Below are 22,105 nucleotides of genomic sequence, written 5' to 3'. Positions count from 1 at the left end.
AGGGACTCCCTACTCTGACTCATGCGCTCTGGGCTCCAGCACCAGGGTGGCACCTCAAGGGGCATCAGTGGTATGCAGGGGATTGCTGAGGTGTCTGGTATCGAGGTGAGCAGAGGCCATTATTTGTTTTCTGGGCCCTCCACCCACAGAGCAGCAGCTTGGTGCATATCTGAGACTCCATCGACCTGGGTAACACCTTGGAGACCTCCAGAGGCTCTGCCCTACCCAACTTATGGGCCCACCCAAGCTGCTTTTCCATATGAATGGCTGTTCTTGGCTCATGTTTCACACCTTCCTAAACCCTTTCAAACAAGCAGCAGCTGGCCTCAGTGGGCCCCAGGCCCACAACTAGCAGCCTAGAATTTCAGCTTGGCTTCCCCTGGGAATCTCCAAGCCAAGCACAAGTAGCAGCCATCTCAGATTGCTTTATAACTCAGGGTGGCCCCAAGCAAAATATGGATGGGGGCTAATGTTGGCGTGTACCACCCAGGAAACCCCAGAGCCTGCACACCCAGTGGACAACTACAGACTGCATCTGAGCACCACCACCCTGTCCCTGCACAGCTGATCCTCCACAGAGGGTAGAGGTTGGTGGTCAGTAGTCATAGCCAGTCCTTGCAGTTGACTGGCTTGGGTAAATCCCTCCCATTGATCTGCCAACAGCAACCAAGGCTCAACTACAAGAGGAAAGTGTACTTAGCCCACACAAAGGGCGCACCTTTAGTACCCAGCTTGGGTGATAGGGGAGGCTGTGCCACTGGAACCTGCAGGATGCCCACTACATTAGGCCACACTACCAAGACAGGGAGTCAAAGCAGCTCTACCTAATACACAGATACAAGGAGGCTGCCAAAACAGGAGACAGAGAAACATGGCCCAAATGAAAGGACAGATCAAAACTCCAGAAGAAGAGCTAAATGAAATGGAGATAAGCAACCTGTCAGATGCAGAATTCAAAACACTGGTTATAAGGGTATTCAAGGAGCTTTATGAGGACCTCAGCAGCATAAAAAAGATCTGATCAGAAATGAAGGATATACTAACCAAAATAAAGAACAATTTACAGGGAAAAAACAGAGTGGATAAAGCTGAGAATCAAATCAATGATTTGGAATATAAGGAACCAAAAAAAAAAAAAAAACAACGAATCAGAACAAGAAGAAGAAGAAAGAATACAAAAAAGTGAGGATAGTGTAAGCAGCCTCTGGGAAAACTTTAAGCAATCCAATATTTACTTCATAGGGGTACCAGAAGAGAAAGAACAAGAAATTGGAAATGTATTTGAAAAAATAATGAAAGGGAACTTCCCTAATTTGGTGAAGGAAATAGACATGCAAGTCCAGGAAACACAGAGAGTCCCCAAAAATATGGATGCAAAGAGGCTTACTCCAAGACACATCATAATTAAAATGCCAAAGGTTAACGATAGAGAGATGGGGGTGGGGATTGTGGAAGAATGGGTGACAAGGAGAAGGGGTTAAGAGACACAAATAAGTAGTCACAGAATAACCATGGGAATGTCAAGTACAGTATAGGAAGGGGAGTAGCCGAAGAACTTATATGCATGACCCTTGGACATGAACAGGGGTAGGGGGATTGCCTGAGGGAGTAGGGGGTGCTAGTTGGAGGGGAGCAAAGCAGAAAAATCAGGACAACTGTAATAATGTAATAAAATATAATTTTAAAAAATGAAAAAATATAATAAAGATTAAGTTTAAAAATAAAATAAACATGCTGTATTTATTATACCATACATGGTATATAGTTTCTTTCATGTTTTACGTTTTGAAGGAAATATGATATTCCAAACTGAAAGGGAGGACAGGATGAGAGGCCTGAGTGAAGTGACCACTGACTTTTACCTAGTTAATGTTTAACTGGTAGGACACTGAGTTGGAGCCAGAGCCCCTGGAATAGCAATAGCTAGAACAGAATTTTTGTCTGCTTAAATCAGAAATTTACTCATTTTTAAGAAGAAAATTGCTGATTGGTCCTATGTTTTAAGATGTCTTTGCACGCCTGAAAAAGATTATTACCTCAGCAGTGGGTTAGGATTAAGTTGAAATCTATTGGTTTGGCTTAACATAGTCTCTCAAGGTTCTTCTTTTCACCTTTTCACCTAGGTCACGCGTTCTCCTCCAATGTAGTCATCTTAACTCCTCTTCCCCTCCCCACATCAACAGTGCTCAACCTATAAAGAAAAATATCTGCCCATATATATAGACACTTATTGAATTTGAAACCTTTGCTTTGACTATAAATATTAAAGTAATGTTACGTGGCAAGGATTTCTTTTGCTTGATAATAAAAGGGGAAATTTAAAATATGGTGAAATGTAGGGTACCAAGAAGATTTCACCACTGCCTACATTGCTCTGATTGTTTCTATTAAAGTACTCTTCCTAAAAGATACAAATGCATTCCCAAAATGTATTCCATAGACATTTGTCTGTCTAGATATTTCATTTAAAAATAATAGTCAAATTAGAGTGAGAAAAGCTGAATGCTGTATTTCTTTCTTTAAATATGTTAACATACATATTACTTATTAAAGGGCCTGAAAGTCATTTTGTATTTTGAATATTTATCTGTACTTACAATGAATATTTTGTACTTAGAATATTTATTATGGAGCCCTTTAAACTGAAGTTCACATCATCTAGGGAAAAGAATGTCCTGCCAAATAAACTCTAAGGATCACTGTGATATGCCAGACTGCAAGGGGTGGGGTTTAGCATACAGAAGTTCCAGAAATACACATAAGTGAAAAAGACACCTCACCTAACAGACCACCACATTGGAGCAGGAACACCTGAGATGTTGCCAACCTAGTAGCTTAGTTCATTCTGAAGTAACTATTTAGTTTGAAACATCTAAGAATTTAATAAAATTGAAGTGTAGTTTCTTGCTTTCCTCCATGATGAGTGGGCAGAGATAGTAAGAAAGTTCCAGGAAATTAGGATGCAGGTATCATCAAGGTCAAGGTGATTTGGGATGAAAAAGAAATGGCTCACACTGGGGCTAGAGCTACCCTAAAAAAAATAGCCATTTTTCTACATTTGTCCAAAACTGAAGTGAGTTGGACTACAGTTCATAATGTTATATGTGTTTAGGATATGCCCATCTGTAAGTGGATTGATCAAAAAACGATGGTACATTTACACAATGGAATACTACACAGAAGAAAGAGAGAAGGATGTCCTACCCTTTGTGACAGCATGGATGGAACTGGAGAGCATTATGCTAAGTGAAATAAGTCAGGCAGTGAAAGACAAATACCATATGATCTCACCTAGAAGTGAAACCTAATCAACAAAACAAACAAGCAAGCAAAATATAACCAGAGACATTGAAATTAAGAACAAACTGACAGTAACTAGAGGGGAGGGGGAGGGGGATAACAGGGGGAAAAGGGGAAGGGTCAAGTCAAGGAACATGTATAAAGGACCCAGGACAAAGACAGAGGAGGGAAGGATTGAGGGTGGGAGGTGGGGGTGGGTGGGCAGGGGAAAATGGTGGTGGGAAAATGGAGACAACTATACTTCAACAATTTTAAAAAAAATCTCTAGAATACAGGTAGAACAAAACAACTTTGTTTTTACTCATTAAATTTAAGCCATAATTTTGAAAGAGGAATTTCACTTCATTAATTTATGACCAGATGCAAATCATCTTTTGTTTTTAATTCCTCACATATAAATAGCACTTGATCATTGCAATATTTAAAATTTCTCCTGACACTACTGCACTAAATGTCAATATGTATATCCTACAAAGAATATGGGGCAGGCAAAAGTAGGGTTACAGTTGTTTGTATAGAAAATAGTACAATAATTAACAAATAATAATACAACATTGAACTCTGTTTCATGTCCTAACAATTGTAAACCTAGTTTTGCCCTGCTATGTATTATAGCAGAAGAAGGACTTGTGATTTGAGTACTTTCCTTTGCTGGAATACTCTCAATGACCTATTTAGCAGAACAGGTACTTAAAATTTTTTTGTCTTATGAATTTACTACTGTTACAAACTATTGCAAGCATTTGTAAAAAGAGAGAATATTGCAGTAGATACCCATACATTTTTTAATTCATATGAAACAAAGGCTAAAATTTTGTGGCATTTACATTAGATTTTTAAGACATTAAATTTTTAATAAACTTTTTCTTCTAAGATAGTTTTTTTTAAATCTATTCTGTTTTTATTGTAGCTGAAGCACTTGAGCTGTATTTTGTTTTTTTTAATCATTGTTCAAATACAGTTTTCTCCTTTTTACTCCCAATCCAGTCCCCCCTCCCAACCCTCCCTGCTTCCCTCCCATTACCACCCTCCCCTTAGTTTATGACCATGTGTCCTTTAAGTTTGTTCCTGTGAACCCTTCCCACTGTCCCCTTAAATTCCCTCTTCTCTCCCCTCTGGTCACTGTCAGCCTGTCCTCTATTTCAGTGTCTTTGGTTACATTTTGCTTCTTTCTTTGGTTTGTTATTTAGGTTCCTGTTAAAGGTGAGATCATACGGTATTTGTCTTTCACTGCCTGGCTTGTTTCGCTAAGCATAATGTTTTCCAGCTCCATCCAAGCTGTTGCAAAGGGTAGGAGCTCCTTCTTTCTTTCTGCTGCATAGAGTTCCATTGTGTAAATGTACCATAGTTTTTTGATCCATTCATTTACTGATGGGCATCTTGGTTGCTTCCAGCATCTAGCTATTGTAAATTGTGCTGCTATGAACACTGGGATGCATAGGTTCTTTTGAATTGGTGTTTTAGTATTCTTAGGATAGAGTCCCAGCAGTGGAATTGCTGGGTCAAGAGGCAGATCCATTTTTAGTTTTCTGAGGAAGTTCCATACTGCTTTCCATAGTGGTTGTACCAGTCTGCAGTCCCACCAGCAGTGCACTAGGGTCCCCTTTTCTCCACAACCTCTCCAACACTTGTTGTTTGTTGCTTTGTTTATGATGGCCATTCTGACTGGTGTGAAGTGGTATTTCATTGTGGTTTTAATTTGCATCTCTCTGATAGCTAGCGATATTGAACATTGTTTCATGTGTCTTTGGATTTTCTGTATGCCCTCATCGGAGAAGTGTCTGTTCAAGTCCTTTGACCACTTTTTAATTGGATTCCTTGTCTTCTTAGAGTGCAGTCGTGTAAGTTCTTCACATATTTTGGAGATTAAACCCTTGTCTGAGGTATCATTGGCAAATATGTTTTCCCGTACAGTTGGTTCTCTTTTAATTTTGATACTGTTTTCTTTAGCTGTGCAGAAGCTTTTAATTTTGATGAGGCCCCATTTGTTTATTCTTTCCTTTATGTCCCTTGCTCTAGGGGACAGGTCAGTAAAACTTTCCTCGTGAAATATCTGAGATTTTCCTACCTACGTTCTCCTCTAGGACTTTAATGGTGTCACGTTTTATATTTAAGTCTTTTATCCACCTTGAATTTATTTTTGTGTATGGTGTAAGTTGGTGCTCAACTTTCACTTTTTTGCACATGGCTGTCCAGTTCTCACAACACCATTTGTTGAAGAGGCTATTTTTATTCCATTTAATGTTGCTGCCTCCTTTGTCAAATATTAATTGACCATAGAGACTTGGGGTTATTACTGGGCTCTCTGTTCTGTTCCATTGGTCCATGTGCCTGTTTTTATGCCAGTACCAGGCTGTTTTGATTACAGTGGCCTTGTAGTATAGTTTAGTGTTGGGTATTGTGATCCCTCCTACTTTACTCTTCTTTCTCAAAATTGCAGCAGCTATTCGGGGTTGTTTATAATTCCATATAAATTGTTGAAGTGTTTGTTTTATGTCTGTCAAATATGCCATTGGTACTTGAATAGGTATTGCATTGAATGTGTAAATTGCTTTGGGTAGTATGGACATTTTGATGATACTAATTCTTCCAATCCATGAACACAGTATACCTTTCCATTTGTTTGTGTCTTCCTTGATTTCTTTCCTGAGTGTTATGTAGTTTTCTGAATACAGGTCTTCTACCTCTTTGGTTAGGTTTATTCCTAGATATTTTATTTTTCTTTTTGCTATTTCGAATGGGATTTTTTCCTTGATCTCTGTTTCTTCTGTTTCATTGTTGGTGTACAGAAATGCCTTTGATTTTTGGATATTGACTTTGTATCCCGCTGTTTTGCCAAATTCATTTATTAGGTCAAGCAGTTTTTTGGTAGAGTCTATAGGATTTTCTATGTATACCATCATGTCATCTGCAAACAGTGACAGTTTTGTTTCCTCCTTTCCGATTTGAATGCCTTTTATTTCTTTTTCTTGTCTGATTGCTGTGGCTAAAACTTCCAGTACTATATTGAATAGAAGTGGTGAAAGTGGACAGCTTTGTCTTGTTCCTGATCTTAGTGGAAAAGATTTTAATTTTTGGCCATTGAGTATGATGTTGGCTGAAGGTCTCTCATATATGGCCTTTATTATGTTGAGGAATGCTCCCTCTATTCCCACTTTGCTGAGTGTTTTTATCATGAATGGGTGCTGTACCTTATCAAATGCTTTTTCTGCATCAATTGATGTGATCATGTGGTTTTTGTCTTTGCTTTTGTTTATGTGATGTATTATATTTACTGACTTGCAAATATTGAACCATCCTTGCATCCCTGGAATGAATCCCACTTGGTCATGGTGTACAATCTTTTTAATGTATTGTTGGATGCGGTTTGCCAGTATTTTGTTGAGGATTTTAGCGTCAATGTTCATCAGTGATATTGGCCTAAAGTTTTCTTTCTTTGTTGTGTCTTTATCTGGTTTTGGAATTAGGATGATGTTGGCCTCATAAAAAGAGTTTGGGAGACTCCCATCTTTTTGGATTTTTTGGAATAGTCTGTGAAGGATAGGGGTTAGCTCTTCCTTAAATGCTTTGTAGAATTCTCCTGTGAAACCATCTGGTCCTGGGCTTTTGTGTGTTGGGAGTTTTTTGATTACTGCTTCAATTTCCTTCGTTGTTATTGGTCTGTTCAGGCTTTCTGCTTCTTTTTCATTGAGTTTTGGAAGATTATATTTTTCTAGAAAGTTGTCCATTTCACCTAGGTTTTCAAATTTCTTGGCATACAGCTCTTTGTAGTAATTTCTTACAATCCTTTGTATTTCTGTGGTATCTGTTGTAATCTCTCCTCTTTCATTCCTGATTGTGTTTATTTGGGTCTTCTCTCTTTTTTTCTTGATGAGTCTGCTTAAAGGCTTGTCGATTTTGTTTATCTTTTCAAAGAACCAGCTCTTGGATTCACTGATCCTTAGAATTGTGCTTTTAGTCTCTATGTCATTTAATTCTGTTCTGATCTTGGTTATTTCCTTCCTTCCGCTTGCTCTGGGCTGCCTTTGTTGTTGTTCCTCGAGTTCTTGTAGACATAGGGTTAGGTTGTTTGTTTGGAATGTTTCTAACCTTTTTAGGTGGGCCTATATCGCTATGAACTTCCCTCTCAGGACTGCCTTGGCTGTGTCCCATAAGTTTTGGGTTGTTGTGAGTTCGTTTTCATTTGTTTCCAGAAATCTTTTGATTTCTTCCCTAATATCATTCTTGACCCATTCATTGTTTAATAGCATACTATTTAATCTCCATGACTTTGAGTGTTTTTGTTTTTTTTTCCTTCGGGTTGGTTTCTAGCTTCAGTCCCTTGTGGTCTGAGAAAATGCTTGGTATGATTTCAATTTTCTTGAAATTCTTGTGGCTTGTTTTGTGTCCTATCATGTGGTCTATCTTTGAGAATGTTCCATGTACATTTGAAAAGAATGTATATTTAGCTTCTTTTGGGTGGAGGGCTCTGTATATATCAGTAAAGTCCATTTCCTCAAGAGTATTGTTCAGTGCCACAATATATTTGCTGATATTTTGTTTGGAAGATCTGTCCATTTTTGATAGTGGGGTGTTAAAATCCCACACAATAATTGTGTTGCTGTCCATATCTTTCTTGAAGTCCTCTAAGATTTTCTTTATATATTTCGGCGCTCTTATGTTGGGTGCATATATATTTACAATATTTATGTTTTCTTCATGTATTCTTCCCTTGAGTATTATGAAGTGACCTTCTGGGTCTCTCTTTATGGATCTTTTTTGGAAGTCTATTTTGTCTGATATGAGTATAACTACCCCGGCTTTTTTTTTCCTGTCCATTTGCTTGGAAGATTTGTTTCCAGCCCTTCACTTTCAGCCTGTGTAAGTCTTTTATCCTGAGGTGGGTCTCTTGTAGACAGCAGATATGTGGGTCATTTTTTCTTACCCATTCAGCTATTCTGTGTCTTTTGATTGGAGCATTTAATCCATTTACATTTAAGGTTATTATTGATAGGTACTTATTCATTGTCTTTTATGTATGTGTGTTCCTCTCTCTCTCTCTCTCTCTCTCTCTTTTCCCTCCCTTCCTTAAAGCAGTCCTTTTAGAATCTCCTGCAGAGCTGGTTTGGTCGAGGTGTATTCTTTTAGACTTCTTTTGTCTGGGAAGCTTCTTATTTGGCCTTCTATCTTGATTGAGAGCCTTGCTGGATATAGCAGCCTTGGTTGCAGACCTCTGGTTCTCATTACCTGGAGTATTCCTTGCCATTCTCTTCTGGCTTGAAGTGTTTCCATTGAGAAGTCAGCTGTTAGCCTTATTTGGGCTCCCTTGTATGTTACTTCCTGTTTCTCCCTTGCTGCCTTTAATATTCTTTGTCTTGAAATTTTGCCATTTTAATTATGATGTGTCTTGAGGTGGGCCTCTTTGGGTTCCTCTTGATTGGGACTCTCTGTGTTTCCTGGATTTGTGTGACTTTTTCTCTCATCAAATTAGGGAGGTTCTCCTTCATTACTTGTTCAACTAGGTTTTCGATCCCTTGCTCTTCTTCTTCTCCTTCTGGTATCCCTATTATATGGATATTATTACGTTCCATATTGTCTTGCATTTCTCTTAATCCCTCTTCATTCTTTCTGAGCCTCTTTTCCTTTTCTTGCTCTATCTGGATGTTGTTTTCTACTTTGTCCTCCAGCTCGCTAATCCGATCTTCTGCTTCCTCAATCCTGCTTTTCATTCCTTCTACTGTGTTCTTCAGTTCAGAAATTGTATTCTCCATTTCCTCTTGACCTTTGTTGAGAGTTTCTATTTCCTTTTTCATGTTTATATAGTTTGCAGTGAGACTGATGTAATTTCCCTCTAATTTCTGAAAACTCAATGTGAGTTCATTGAACTTCCTGGTAATCATTGTTTTGAACTCACTGTCTGATAGTTGAGTTGCCTCTATTTCATTTAGTATTTTTCCTGAGGCTTCCTCGTTTCCCTTAAGTTGGGGGTGGTTTTTCTGTTTTCTCATTGTTCGTGTGTTTCTTCTTTTTTCTTCTTGTTTGTTAATTTGATCTGTTCTGATTCCCTGTAATTATGGTGTGAACTTCTGTGGTAGAATATTTGTGAGATTCAGTGGTGCAGTCTCCTTCGTGTATCCTGGTGCTCACAGCTTCCCCCTACTCCTTTTTGTGATCAGTTGGAGGAATAAGGCAAAATGGTTTAAGACAGCAAGACAGTATACTATGATATTTACATTAGCAGCCAGTAGAGAAGAGATGGGTTATCCTTTGGCTCCTTATAGTGTTAACCGTGATCGTCCACTCCACTACCCACGTTTTAGAAAGAATGGAAAGAGGGTAAGACTCTTATTGGGGACGAGAGGATTGTTAGTTGGATCTAGAAAGCTGTGAGGCTGTGGGAGGTCAGATTCTAAGGTAGGGTTGGATTAAAGATTAGTATATAGGAGTAGTGTGTAAAAGAACAGAGACAGCCCCCACAATAGTATAGTTCAGAAAATTGTAAAGTGGGCTGAGATCAGGTAGGGGTATTGAGAAGCATTTACAATTGTATAGACTAGGTCTTACTAACAGTAATAGTAAAGTGACAGTCTTGTGGCAGAATCGATGAGGTCTAGATAACAAGAATAAAGAGTATAGAACCTTGAGAGGTGTATTAATGGAACACAGATGAAGAATAGTAACTTATCCATACCTTGTGACTGAGATACCAGGGGGAACCTATCAAATGACAGTATAACCAGCCAAGCAAAGAAGATTATACAGAAAGAAAAAGAATACCAAAATATTATTAAAATAAAAATGTCGGAAAAGTGAGAAAAAGATAATACAAATTTACAGTAACTTGCAAGATAAAAAAAAAGAAAGAAAAAGGAAAGGAAAGCAGAAGATGTAGTGCAGGAGAGATAAATTTGGAGTGGAAAGAATAATATTAGGATGAATGGAAGAGAAACATAAGAGATTGCGAGATAAAAATAATAAGAATTGAAAAATAAAATGTCACATAAAACACAAGATAAAATCAATCAACTAACAACAGCCACAAAAACACAACCAAACCAACCAAAACCAAACCAAACAAAACAAAAAAAAGAGAAAAAAAAAGAAAAGAAAAAAAAACCTCTTGTTTGGTTTCTAACTGGCCAGACCAGTTTTTCTGATCTTGCTGGCTTCACCTGGCTGAGGGACCTTTGAAATGCTTCTCTCTCTCCCAGCCCACATCTCAGCAAGTCTGTTAGAATACAGACTTGCTGTACCCTGGGCGCTCCCGAGCACCCTGGCTCTCTGGATCTTACTTCCACATTCTTCCAGACTCCAGGGTCCTGCAGGGTTCCAGCTCTATGATCTCAGGAGGCTCCCTCGAGGTTTTGGGATTCACTGCGCCCTCCCTGGGGATCGTAAAAGGGCGTGCCCCTCCCCCAAACTTTTGAAATTCGGTGTCTAGGATCGCCCTAAGCGCCTCACCGCACCCTTCCGGGTTCACATCGAGTGCGAGACAGTCTTCCCGATTGTGCTCAATCCGAGCCCTTTCCAGCTCTGTGGTCACCGCCAAACTGCACTCCGACCGGGTGTTGGCGCCTTTCCCAGCTCCCCCAGTCGGGCTGGCTGGAAATTTCTGAGCCACCACTGTAGGAACGCACCAAGCACCTCGTCCCTCCCGGGATCCCGGCGCGCGATTCAGGCCTCCCTATGGGGCTCAAATGGAGCGCATCCGGACTCTGTGCTCTCCACCGATCTGCACTTCCTCCGGGCTAGGGGTGCAGGCGCTCTTCCAGGTTGCCCCTGGTCCGGTTGGCTAGTGTCCCTCACTTCTCCCAAGTCTCTGGGCGGGTGTTCATAGTCCCTGGGCGACTTTTTCCCAGTCCAACTGGCCAATCTGTTCCTTCTAGCAACACTTTCTCCCCTGGAGTTGCTCACCCCCCCCCCCCCCAGTATTCGGGGGAGGGAGCAGTGACTCCCCTCTCCCGGGAGCCCCGAGCACCAGGCCTGGGGACTGCATACCCCTAGTCCCTGTGCTGATCCCTGGGCCCCTTTTGTCCTGAAGAACTGGTTTTTCTGTGATCACAATAATTTTTGATGTCCTGCTTTCAAAAGTGATTCAGTAACCTAGTCCACTTGCTCTGTTTCTCCACCGATCCGCGAGTTTCCCTCCTCCTCACAGAAGCCGAGAAAAACGCTGCCTAGAGTAAAGCTGCCATCTTCCCGTCTCCTTAAGATAGTTTTAGATTATGGTATTATTGAGAAGTTAGTACAGGAAGTTCCAGTATGCCCAACACCCAGTTTTCTTTATTAATTAACATTATATATTAATGTGGTACATTTGTCATGATAATAGAGCCAATGTTGATATATTATGATTAAATGAAATACCTATTTTATTCCAGTATCTTGAGTTTTTCCGTTTCCTCTATGTTCTAGGACCCCATCTAGGGTACCACATTTCATCTCGCTGTCTTGTCACCCTAGGCCCCTTTGAGAATGGCAGTACCTCAGGTTTCATTCACTTCTTGTTGATGATCTCAGTGGTTTTGAGGAGTACTGGTCATGTATTTTATAGAATGTTTCTTCAGTTGGTATTTGGCTGGCATTTTGCCACATTAGACTAAGGTTTTGGAGGAAGACCACAGAGATAAAATGTCATTCTTCTCTCATCATATCTAGTAACTTACTATGAATGCAACTTAACATTGTTTTTGTTAATTTGGATGACTTGACTTGAGGTGGATTTTTGTCACATTTCTCCAGTGTAAAGACACTCTTTTTCCCTTTCCTTTCCACACTGTGCTCTTTGTAAAGAGGCCACTGTATGCAGTCCATACTTAGGTAGTGGAGGTTCTACTCTTTGAGGACAGAGTACCTATATAAATTATTTGATGTTCTTCTGCATGGAGATTTGACTCTTTTCCTTAATTATTTGTTGAAAATTTTATGTATATTAACATAGACTAAGGAATATTTATTTTATATGTTGGGCTGTAATATGTTTATACTATTGACTTTGTTGCTCAGGTTGGCTTTGTGACTGGCTTTGATCAGGTTTCAGAGGTTTTCATAGGTTTCTGTGACCCTTTGACTGTCCTCCATCTTGTGTGTGTTTTCGTCTTCAGTTCCTTCTTATTCTCTGTCACTGTAACACACTCGAGGCTGATCTTACATGTTTTCTGCCCAAGTCCTAGAATCAGACATTTTTCCAGGAGCTCTGGATCCCTTTATTGGAAAATAGTTTAGAAATCAAGATCTGGGTTCTAGGTGTACTTTGTGCTACTGGGGTGTCACTGTTTCTAGGCTCTCTCAGATGGCAGAGCTAGGAGATATACACTCATACTTTGGCTGATACACTCGTATTTCCCTAGCAGTGAGTGTTCCAGTATTCACGTACAGTGATTTTAGAATTGTTAACTTATATGCCCCTGGCAAAAGAAACTTAGTTGACTAGAAGGCTGTGCATATTCACAGGGTCTTTGACTTACATTTTACAGGCTGCCTCGTTTCCCAGCTTAGGCCAGAACCTTCCTGCCCCATGTTTCCAAACAGACTGTTGCCTTGTCCTGGAAGATCATTTTCCTGTCTCTCCAAGTGGCAGCATGTGACCTGTCCATTTAGTGTCATCTTTAACACTCCATTATACAAAATAGTTAGTGATTTTTCCAGGCAGCCTTCATGCTTTCAGGGTTCTTACTGCATATGAAAATCTTACATGGTAGCTCAATACTTCTATATTACTATTTGCTTTTATAGACACTGAGAGAAGGGACCCTGTCCCTTCATAAATATCTGTTGACTCAATATGCATGAAATGACTCTGAGGCAGAGATTGGTTCATCTCACATGAAGTGTTCTGTCTGGGTATAGCACTGACACATAACCTCCCTTCTACTTTGATGTAACTTTTCTGTTCTCTGTGTTCTCACGAAAGTAGATCCATCACCTTCTGTTATCATTAGCTGTTTTCATGGCTGTCCTCCCCATAGACTGAGAGCTAGTCTAGAGTATCAGCTCAGTCTCACTGATTATTTTAGATGTCAAGGGATGATCTTGTAAAGCAATAACTATTTGTTGAATAAATAAATTATTTTGATGTTGTATGGTGGAGGGAAAGAGTAAGAAAAGAAAAATTAAAGTTTGGAGGAATAAATGGCAAAATTGAAGATTTGTGCAAATAATTAGACAGAAGGGGGAAATGATATTTTGAGTAGGTTAAAGTTAAGTAAAAAATATGAGAACTTACATTTTTTTATTTCATTCTGTTGGTCAAAAATGTCATCAAAAAATCTAAGAATTATTTTCAAGGGTTGGACAATGGTTGTATAACAAGATTTTGGCTGTAAAATAGTTTTTTGTCTCAGTAAAAATTATATGTTAATCCTATAACTTACAGAACTGGTCATCATTGAAAGATAGGAATAAAAATATAAAATTGAATGTATTTCTTTATTGTTTTTCCATTTGATTACATAGGGGAGTATCAACTTCTGGTTATCTGTTTTTGCTCTGCTAGCCTTGGAATGAAACCTCTGAAAAGTACTTCATATAAATCATTCATTGCAGAGAGAATTTGTAGAATTTCATGAACAGTGGTAGTGATGAAAGGGAATATGTGTTCTTCTGACAGGTATAATAGAATACAGATAGTCCTCTACTTCATTTTATTAAGTGTGCTATATGGCAGCCAGAAAAAATACTATTTTTATAGAAATTATCATAATATATAATTTACTTGAAGAATCACCTTGATATATAAATTTGGTGGGATGTAGAGCAATATGAAATATTTTTCTACAAGATGTGATTAAGTTAAATTTATACAGATGCTGTTTATAGAAGAAGCCAGCTTCCTTTTTATGGGTTTCCTATAGTTTTGCTGAAGTTCATTTGTGACCTTAGCGTTAACTTTCAATTAACACTATTGCTTACTCAGTTTAAAACAAATAAAATAATCATTGTACTAAAAAAATTTAATAAACCTTTACTTGCAATTCTGAGGAATAATTTTTTTCAGAACATTGTAGAGATCCAAATATTTATTAAATGAAAGGACTAGTATTGTAAGACACCCAAATCTAAAACAGTTGCTATCCCTGAAAAAATGAGTATGTTTTGTTATATAAAATCTTTCTTAAAGATAATGTGACGTATTTGAAATGACTCTTGTTTAGGCACATAGCTTAGTCTCCTACTTTTCAAACTTCATTTATTAATCTAGGTAATCTGACACTGCCTTTTCTCCTATTTCTTGCTTATCCTTCAGTACAGAAGCTACCTGCTGGAAATAATGTCTTCTCTGGGTGTTTTCTGTATACTCTTTTATTTTTCATCCATTGCCTCCTCAGTATTTTTATTGCATTATTATATTTTTAAAAGTAAAATAAATTAACATGGCCATTTATAGTTATTTACTTTGAAAAAATTGTGTGAAATATGACAGATTTGAATAAAATGTTTTGATTAAAGTTTTGCTTCTGTGAAATATCAGCCATCTGAATGTTACAATATTGAGAGTCAACTGTCATTTTTCTATTCTCTTATTATTCTAAGATTGGTAGCAGCTTGAACCACGCTAACTACTTGAACCTGAACTTGTGAAATTAGGTTAGCATTTCAAGGAGAAAATGGACCTTTTGGAAAACATGCATCTCTGAATGGGGAAAATGTATTATTAAACTGTCACCAATATTTTTGTGAACTTTCCAGTTTTATCAACAGAAGTCCTAAGGTTTTTTCTTTTAACTGAAACTTCATTTTCATGCTTAGGTATCCACCCTGATTTCTCTTTCTTCAAATTCTATGATCTCAAAGAAGAATTCTGCCCGCAGTACTCTTAAGACATTCCAGAACGAGAGACAGTGTAGTTAATAACTGAGTATTTTGGATCACAAAGTTCTTTATGTGACTGTGTTACAAGAATGTTATTTTAAATAATGAAAAATAGCCATCTGTTTCCACAATTTACCTTTGTGTAAATGGTTAAATATAAAAGGTCTAGTTAAAAGAACTGATTTATTTTTTGTGAGTGCTCACAATGTGTTACTGTGTTCTGCTTTTTAAATATTTTTATCTCATTTAATTCTTTTAAGATATTGCACAGTAGTTACTGCTGCCCTTAATACACAAACGTCATAATCTAACACTCATTGAGCATTTATTATGCACTATTCACTGTTGTGAGAGTTTTACGTGTGCTGTTTAGTTTTAAACCTTAGCTGGAGGTACTGTTCTTGTTCCTGTAATGTATTCTGGACACATTGAACAACTCGCCTAAATAGCCCGGCTGTTTTAGGGATAGTGCCTTAGGAAGTGGTCAAACTCAAATATCATTCCCAAGCCTAATGGTCTCTCCTCTATGCCAGTGTTTCTCTTTTTATAACATATTTATGCTTATTTAAAAAAAACTACTTTAAGGGACATTGAAATAAAAAACAAACTGACGATACCTAGAGCAGTGAGGGAAGGGGGATAATGGAGGAAAATAGGGGAAGGTTCGTCAAGAAACATGTGTAAAGGACACGTGGACAAAGCCAAAGTGGGGTAGGATCAAGGGTGGGGGGTGGGGATGGGAGGAGGAGAAATGGAGACAACTGTACTTAAACAACAATAAAAAAATAATAAAGTAAAATGGATTTGAAGTAAAAAAATAAAGGAAATTGTGACAGTAGTAATCTGCAATGTGATGGATGTAACAAAAATAAATTAATTAAACAAATAAAATAAAATAAAAACTTTAAATGATTAGTAATTTAATAGTTTACATTTCCCCTCAAGCCTTCAAAGTTCCATGTGTGTTTTTTATGACATTCCACCATGCCCCCCAAAGCACACATGTACTTCGATTTGAGTGGTTGAATTAGTCACTATGTTTCTTCCAAAGACTGCTCTGTGTTTGCAGCAGCTGCACAAGGAATGGTGTTGAGTGGAGCATACTGCCCTCTTGCATACCTCCATATTACTTAGTTAGAAATGCGCTTATGATTGGGTGTCAATTCAGTACCTCTTGGATCTCACAGATAAGCTTGACAACTCAGGTGTCAATTGAACTACAGACTGTGATGAAGACAATTTGGGAGGTTGATATTTCTCGAGTTCTGTGCAGCCTTTATAGCACCTATTTTCTACCTAGGTCAACAGGGTGTGAAATATTGACAGTGAATATTTAACCCTGGGTAAGACTACTATTAAATTGTCTATCTAGAGGCAAGCAAGTTCAAATTTTCAGTTCTGTCTCCATATCACTTCTCTATTCATATTTTTCCTATTAGTGACCCACAATTTCTTGCAATATTACACATTTTCTCTCACTGCAAGAAAAAGAGAAAGAGAATTCTATTTGGTAATAATGCCAACACTCGTGCGTGTAAATGTCAAGTAGCACACTATACCACTAGGTTTTGAGAATGACCCAGTTGGGTGATATGCTTGTCATATGCATTTATACATAAAAAACTCATTCTGCTAGTAATGTGCCAGTCTCTGACCGTTTGCTACATGTGTGCAAATGTGTGAATCTGCTTTAAAGATTCCTGTATTCTATGTCCTACCTCTGGTCACCTCACTAGAAGTAAAAATGAATGAGTGTTGCTTACTAAACAATGCTGTTTTCAGTAGATTTTCTCTATTTGTAAGTCACACACAGTTATTCACAGAAAGTAGCTCAAGAATCATGGCCTGACAGAAAGTAGGAATTTGGCAGCTTTAGTTGTTAAATAGGCATATTTTGCCAAGTAGGTGTGTTTTGAGTTGGTTGGTATTAAATTAACTTTTGCAAGCTGCAGCTCCTTTTAATGGTTTGAACAAGAAATAAATTCATCACACTGACTTTTGAAATAATGTCTTTTTTTATTTTTACAGATTTTATTTATTTTCAGAGAGAAAAAAAGGGAGGGAGAAAAAGAAAGAGAGAATTATTGATGTGTGAGAGAAACATCAATTGGTTGCCTCTCAGGGCCCCAACTGAGGACCTGGTCTGCAAACCCAGGCATGTGCCTGACCGGGAATCAAACCAGACACCTTTTGGTTCACAGGCCAGCACAGTCCACTGATCCAGACCAGCCAGGGCATGTTCTTAATTTAGATCTTACAAAGAGAACTTTTAAGCCACCAGCACTGGGATTGACTAAATAGTCAGTTGTCTTGATGCCCAGCCAACTTGTCCTCCATCTGTGAGCCAGCTGAAGTATGCCAGCCACCTTCTTTTTGAGACCTCCTCTGACCCATTCAGGCCAAATAGATGCCTTGGTCTCTATTATATGTTAAACATACACTATGCATATGTTTAATAAGGGTCCTTTTAAGTATCATCTTGCAATTGAAAAGGGCCTATATACCTACCTACCTCCTTCTAACTGTGTGACGAGGAATGGATGAATGGGTGGATGCATGGATGTATGGATGGACCTCTAGTCTATGAAACTTACCTTTAAGTAGTGGAACGATTCCTGGTAGTAACTTCTGGACCAAGACTATAATGCAATAAACAGCATAAGCTGTGAAGCCTGATTATTTTTGTTTAAATACCAGCTCTGCCAAATCAAGCTTTTTTTCTTTTTTTATTGTTCAAGTATAGTTGTCTCCATTTCCCCCCACTCAACCTCACCTCCCTCCCTTGATCCAACCCCCTTTTGACTATGGCCATGTGTCCTTTATATATGTTCCTGACACACAGAGCAAGGCACTTAACCTCGCTGTGTCTCAGTTTTAGTTTTTAGTTTGGGTTTAATTTTGGTTTAAAATCTAGATAATAATAGTATCACAGGTGTGTTATGCGGATTTAATGTGGCAGTATACATAAAGTGCTTGAGTAGTGCCTGGCACACAGTAATCTGCTCCATAATGTTTCTATTCTTACTATGTAACCTATGAGGAGAACGTGCAGTCTGCAGCCATACCACCCAAACATGCAAGATTACATCTGATCTCGGAAGCTAAGCAGGGTTGGACCTGGTTAGTACTTGGATGGGAGAATATACACTTGTAATGTGCTAGGACCACAGACTACTTGAAAAATGTGGTTTTGGAAAACAGAGAAGATGACTGGAAACTTAATTATGCTTGACAGAGATCCCATGGTCGTGTGCTGTGAAAAGATGCCTTTGTTTTGTTAAGAGCATGTTGGGAATGGAAAGCCGAGGGCCTGGTGAGACCTCACTGATGCCCTTATAGGAGCCCAGTTGTTTCTTCTGGTGGGACATTAGAGTGTCGTAAAAGCCATTGTTTCAGTCTCCTGGTGAATACTTATGAGCGGTAAACAAGAGTTAGGGCAGCTACAGAATATTTGTCGAAACCAAGAAGGTGGTGCTGTTATCCTTACACTGGAACAGAGGGCACAGACAGAGCAGTTGCAGGCAAACCAGAATAACGGAGGCACGGTATATGCACTTTCAATACATATGTGGCCTGGTTGGTTTAAGAACCTTCCTAGGTAATTATGCCTTTACCTTTAAAGTAGAACGTTACAGAAGAAGATAAATGGATCATTTATCCAGCCTCATTTAGTTTATCTCATTAATACATAAAAAACCTACAGTTGATTTTATGTCTCAGCTACTATCCCCAGTCTCAGTGTTAGCTCACTGGGGAAGGGGAAGGGGCCAGTTCCTGTTCCCTGTCATGGATTGGAAAGTAGTGGAAACAAACATGGATGGCGTGAGTTAAGAATATAACTTTTCTTTAAACCTGAATTTTAAACCAGTGATTAGTTCCCCTGGATTAATTCTATTTCTTTAACAGAGAATCATAACCAGTAGAGTTCAGTTCACCCAGGTCCCTCGTTTGACATCTGAGGACAATGAAACTTACTCAGATTAGTGGCTGGCTTTCCCTGGTTGTTCACCTTGGCGTCAGAACCAGACTGGAACTCAGGTTTCTGCTATTGAATCCAGTGTTCTCTTTGGTACCATGGTTAAATCATCAAAGAATTCCATGTCTATATAAATTAAATAACCCTCTATGTCCTTTACTGTTGAAGCTGTCTACCAAAAAAAAAAGTATAAAATTTGGGAATTATTTACATCTGGCTTTATCCCCTTGAGAGAACATTTGGATTTGAGCGCAGTGGCACCCTGCCAGTGACAAATGGAGGCTCTGAGACTGCCTTCCCATCATCCGCTACCTTTTATGGTATCTAGGGATTTCTTGCTCTCCTTTGTGACCCAGCTGCAGAGCAGCTGTTGTTGAGAGGCTCCTGCTTTTCCACTCTCACAGGGCAGCTTTCCTAACCATCCCCACAGGATTTAAACCTCTGCAGCAGGAGTGTCAGTGCTGAGTGCTGTGAGCCAAGGCCGTCTCCATGGGGGCCGGTCAGCATAGCCTCTTCCCAAGCTGTTGCTAAAGGATCGGGGATGAAGCCATCCAGCTAATGTTCAAAAAGCTGGTCAAGGCAAACGAGAGGCACCCATTGCCCAAATGCCCAGCTTAATGGTTGGTATTGTTGCTCATTGCTAAGATTTTTAGCTTTCTAACTGCACTAATTCCTTAGACCAAGATCACATTGACCACCTTATCCATTTGAAAGGAAGTTTCCTATTGGAAACCATTTTCCATGAACTTTTAATGCCACTTTATGGACCACAGATTGCTGACTGAAATATGTTTTTTTTTCCTTGTAGAGAGGAGGTGTTGGTAATAATAAAACTAGGGGCTAGTTACCTTCTGGACATCACTTAGGCCTTAAGACTGACTCACGGTTACCCACTGGAAACTATGCCATACCTCACTAAGGCAGCGGTACTTCCCAAAGAGGGTACACACTACACAGGTGTGTTTAGTGTGGTTGCTTTTTCAAGATATTTACATTTCCATGCACTTTTGACCACCTGCTATGCATCTGGCCCTTATAAGAAGGGTTGATTAAACCATTCTCCTGAAGTCATTTACAAGTAAAAGAGAAGATAACCAATGGTGATTGGAGTACATATGTAAATGTCAACAACAAAAGTAGGAATTAAGTGCCTTTGGAGCACCCAAAGCTCAGTTTAAAGGATCCTGCGCAGTTTAGTTTGGCCAAAATTGTAAACTTATCTAAGACTTCTAAAAAATACTTTTTTGAGTTGCTTTTCCTTCTGATTTTCAATAGAACTAAGAAAAAACCTAGACATGAATTTTTTAGACCCAGTTGTGATTTATGTTTTGTCGTTCTGTGTTTTTTCTTCAAAACTCTCAATGTGTCTCATCCCCTTCTGCTGACAGTATCACTTCCCCTTCCCTTCACAGGCAGATGTGACAGAATTGTCTGTACTAAGGTATCCATTTCCACACCCCAGTCCCTGGAGACCCCCTATTCCTTTTGAGTTTCCATAGAAACTCACCATCCTGAGGTTACTAGCCATCTCTCTGTGTCACTAAGTCCAGCACATGTTTTCAGCATTTGACCTACCTTCAGAATTGACTTATGGTGTTTTCTTGAAATACAACTGTATCTTGCCTTTGGCTTCTTATTCAGCCTGATTGACAAACTGCATCCTTGACATCACAGACATCTCATAGGTACCTCAATCTCTACAATTCTCAAGACTGGGTTTATACTCTTACTCCCTTAACCCGTCCCTCCCCGCCCCATATTTCCTTCAGTTCCACAATCAGGAACCTAGCGGTCATCATGTTACCTCATCTCCCCAGCAGAGTCCCCCCAACACATATACCTCCCCTGTCCATATTGTAGTCCTCTCTGCATTATCTGAATATTCCTCATGTCAGTCCACTAATCCTTACCTCTGTTATCAACCTCATTCACTCTTTTTTAAAAGCCTAGACTAATGTGCCTACATCCCTTCTGTTCTCATCCCAGTGTTATCCATACTGTCCTCAGAGTGATATTTATAAAGCAGATAACTACAAATTCCCTTGTGGTCAGGTGTGCTCTACTCACCCCTGCTTTTTTACCTGGTCCACCTCTACTCCTGTCTCACTCACCTCTGCTTTGTGTAGTGTTTCTGTTTTCCTGCCATGGAGACTTTACCTTTGCTGGACCTCTGCTTAGAATACCTCGTCTCCCTTTCAGCTGGTTAATCAAACAGATCTTTCAGATTTTTAGAGCAAGCAACAGTCCCTTCGGAAACCTTTCCTGAGTGGGATTCACAACCCTCATCTGTGTGCTCAGTAACAGCTACAGTTTGGGAAGCATCATGGGGTGGTGGTTGTGTCTCTTCTTCCCCACTTTCATCCTCGTGCTTAACCCAATGCTAGGCACGTGATAGGTCCCCAATACGTATTTGTTGAATAAAGGAAAGAAATGAATAAGTTCACTGAATTGCTGAAAGTTCATTTTTTTAATTAAAAATAGACATTTTTCTGTTTGGTTTGTGATTCAAAGATATATGTATTATTCTAAAGTCTAAAAATAGCCCATTTTAACCCTTAAAATGATTTATGTAATTTAAAGTAAAATTCTATAACTTAATTATAAATTTTTTTCAAACATAATTTCTACTTACTTCACCACAAGTTGCCTTTTAACTTGACTTTGAGCTTAGTATAAGCAGTGCTGTGTACCAGCCTAAGTCACTTGATCAAATGGAGCTTAAGATGTGGTTGTTTCTCATCACATTACTTATCTCCCACTGAAGTGTTCTCACACTATGTGTGGATGACCTCCCTAAGCTTAAAGGGAAAATATACAAGTGAACAGATTTAGAAAGGATATGAAAACTTGTGATATAACAGGAAATGTAAATAATCTAAACATCTTCAGTTATGTAGTATTTTTTAAATTAGTTTTTCTGTGTTTATACCTTAAAATCTAACATATAATTTATATATATATATATATATTTTTTTAAAGATTTATTTATTTATTTTTAGAGAGGGAAGGGGGAGGGGGAGAGAGACAGAGACAGAGACA

At 38.8% G+C, this 22,105-nt stretch overlaps 1 protein-coding gene across 2 annotated transcripts in view; it reads left to right on the top strand.

The window, feature by feature from the left end:
- Nucleotides 1-22,105, top strand: part of TMTC2 (transmembrane O-mannosyltransferase targeting cadherins 2) — a 399,848-nt gene that overhangs the window by 280,557 nt on the left and 97,186 nt on the right. The window lies entirely within an intron of this gene.

The sequence above is a fragment of the Phyllostomus discolor genome, chromosome 2 (genome assembly GCF_004126475.2).
Source record: "Phyllostomus discolor isolate MPI-MPIP mPhyDis1 chromosome 2, mPhyDis1.pri.v3, whole genome shotgun sequence".
NCBI classification, from domain to species: Eukaryota; Metazoa; Chordata; class Mammalia; order Chiroptera; family Phyllostomidae; genus Phyllostomus; species Phyllostomus discolor.
The sequence above is the reverse complement of the archived record's forward strand: the minus strand, read 5'-3'. Positions and strand labels throughout refer to the sequence as shown.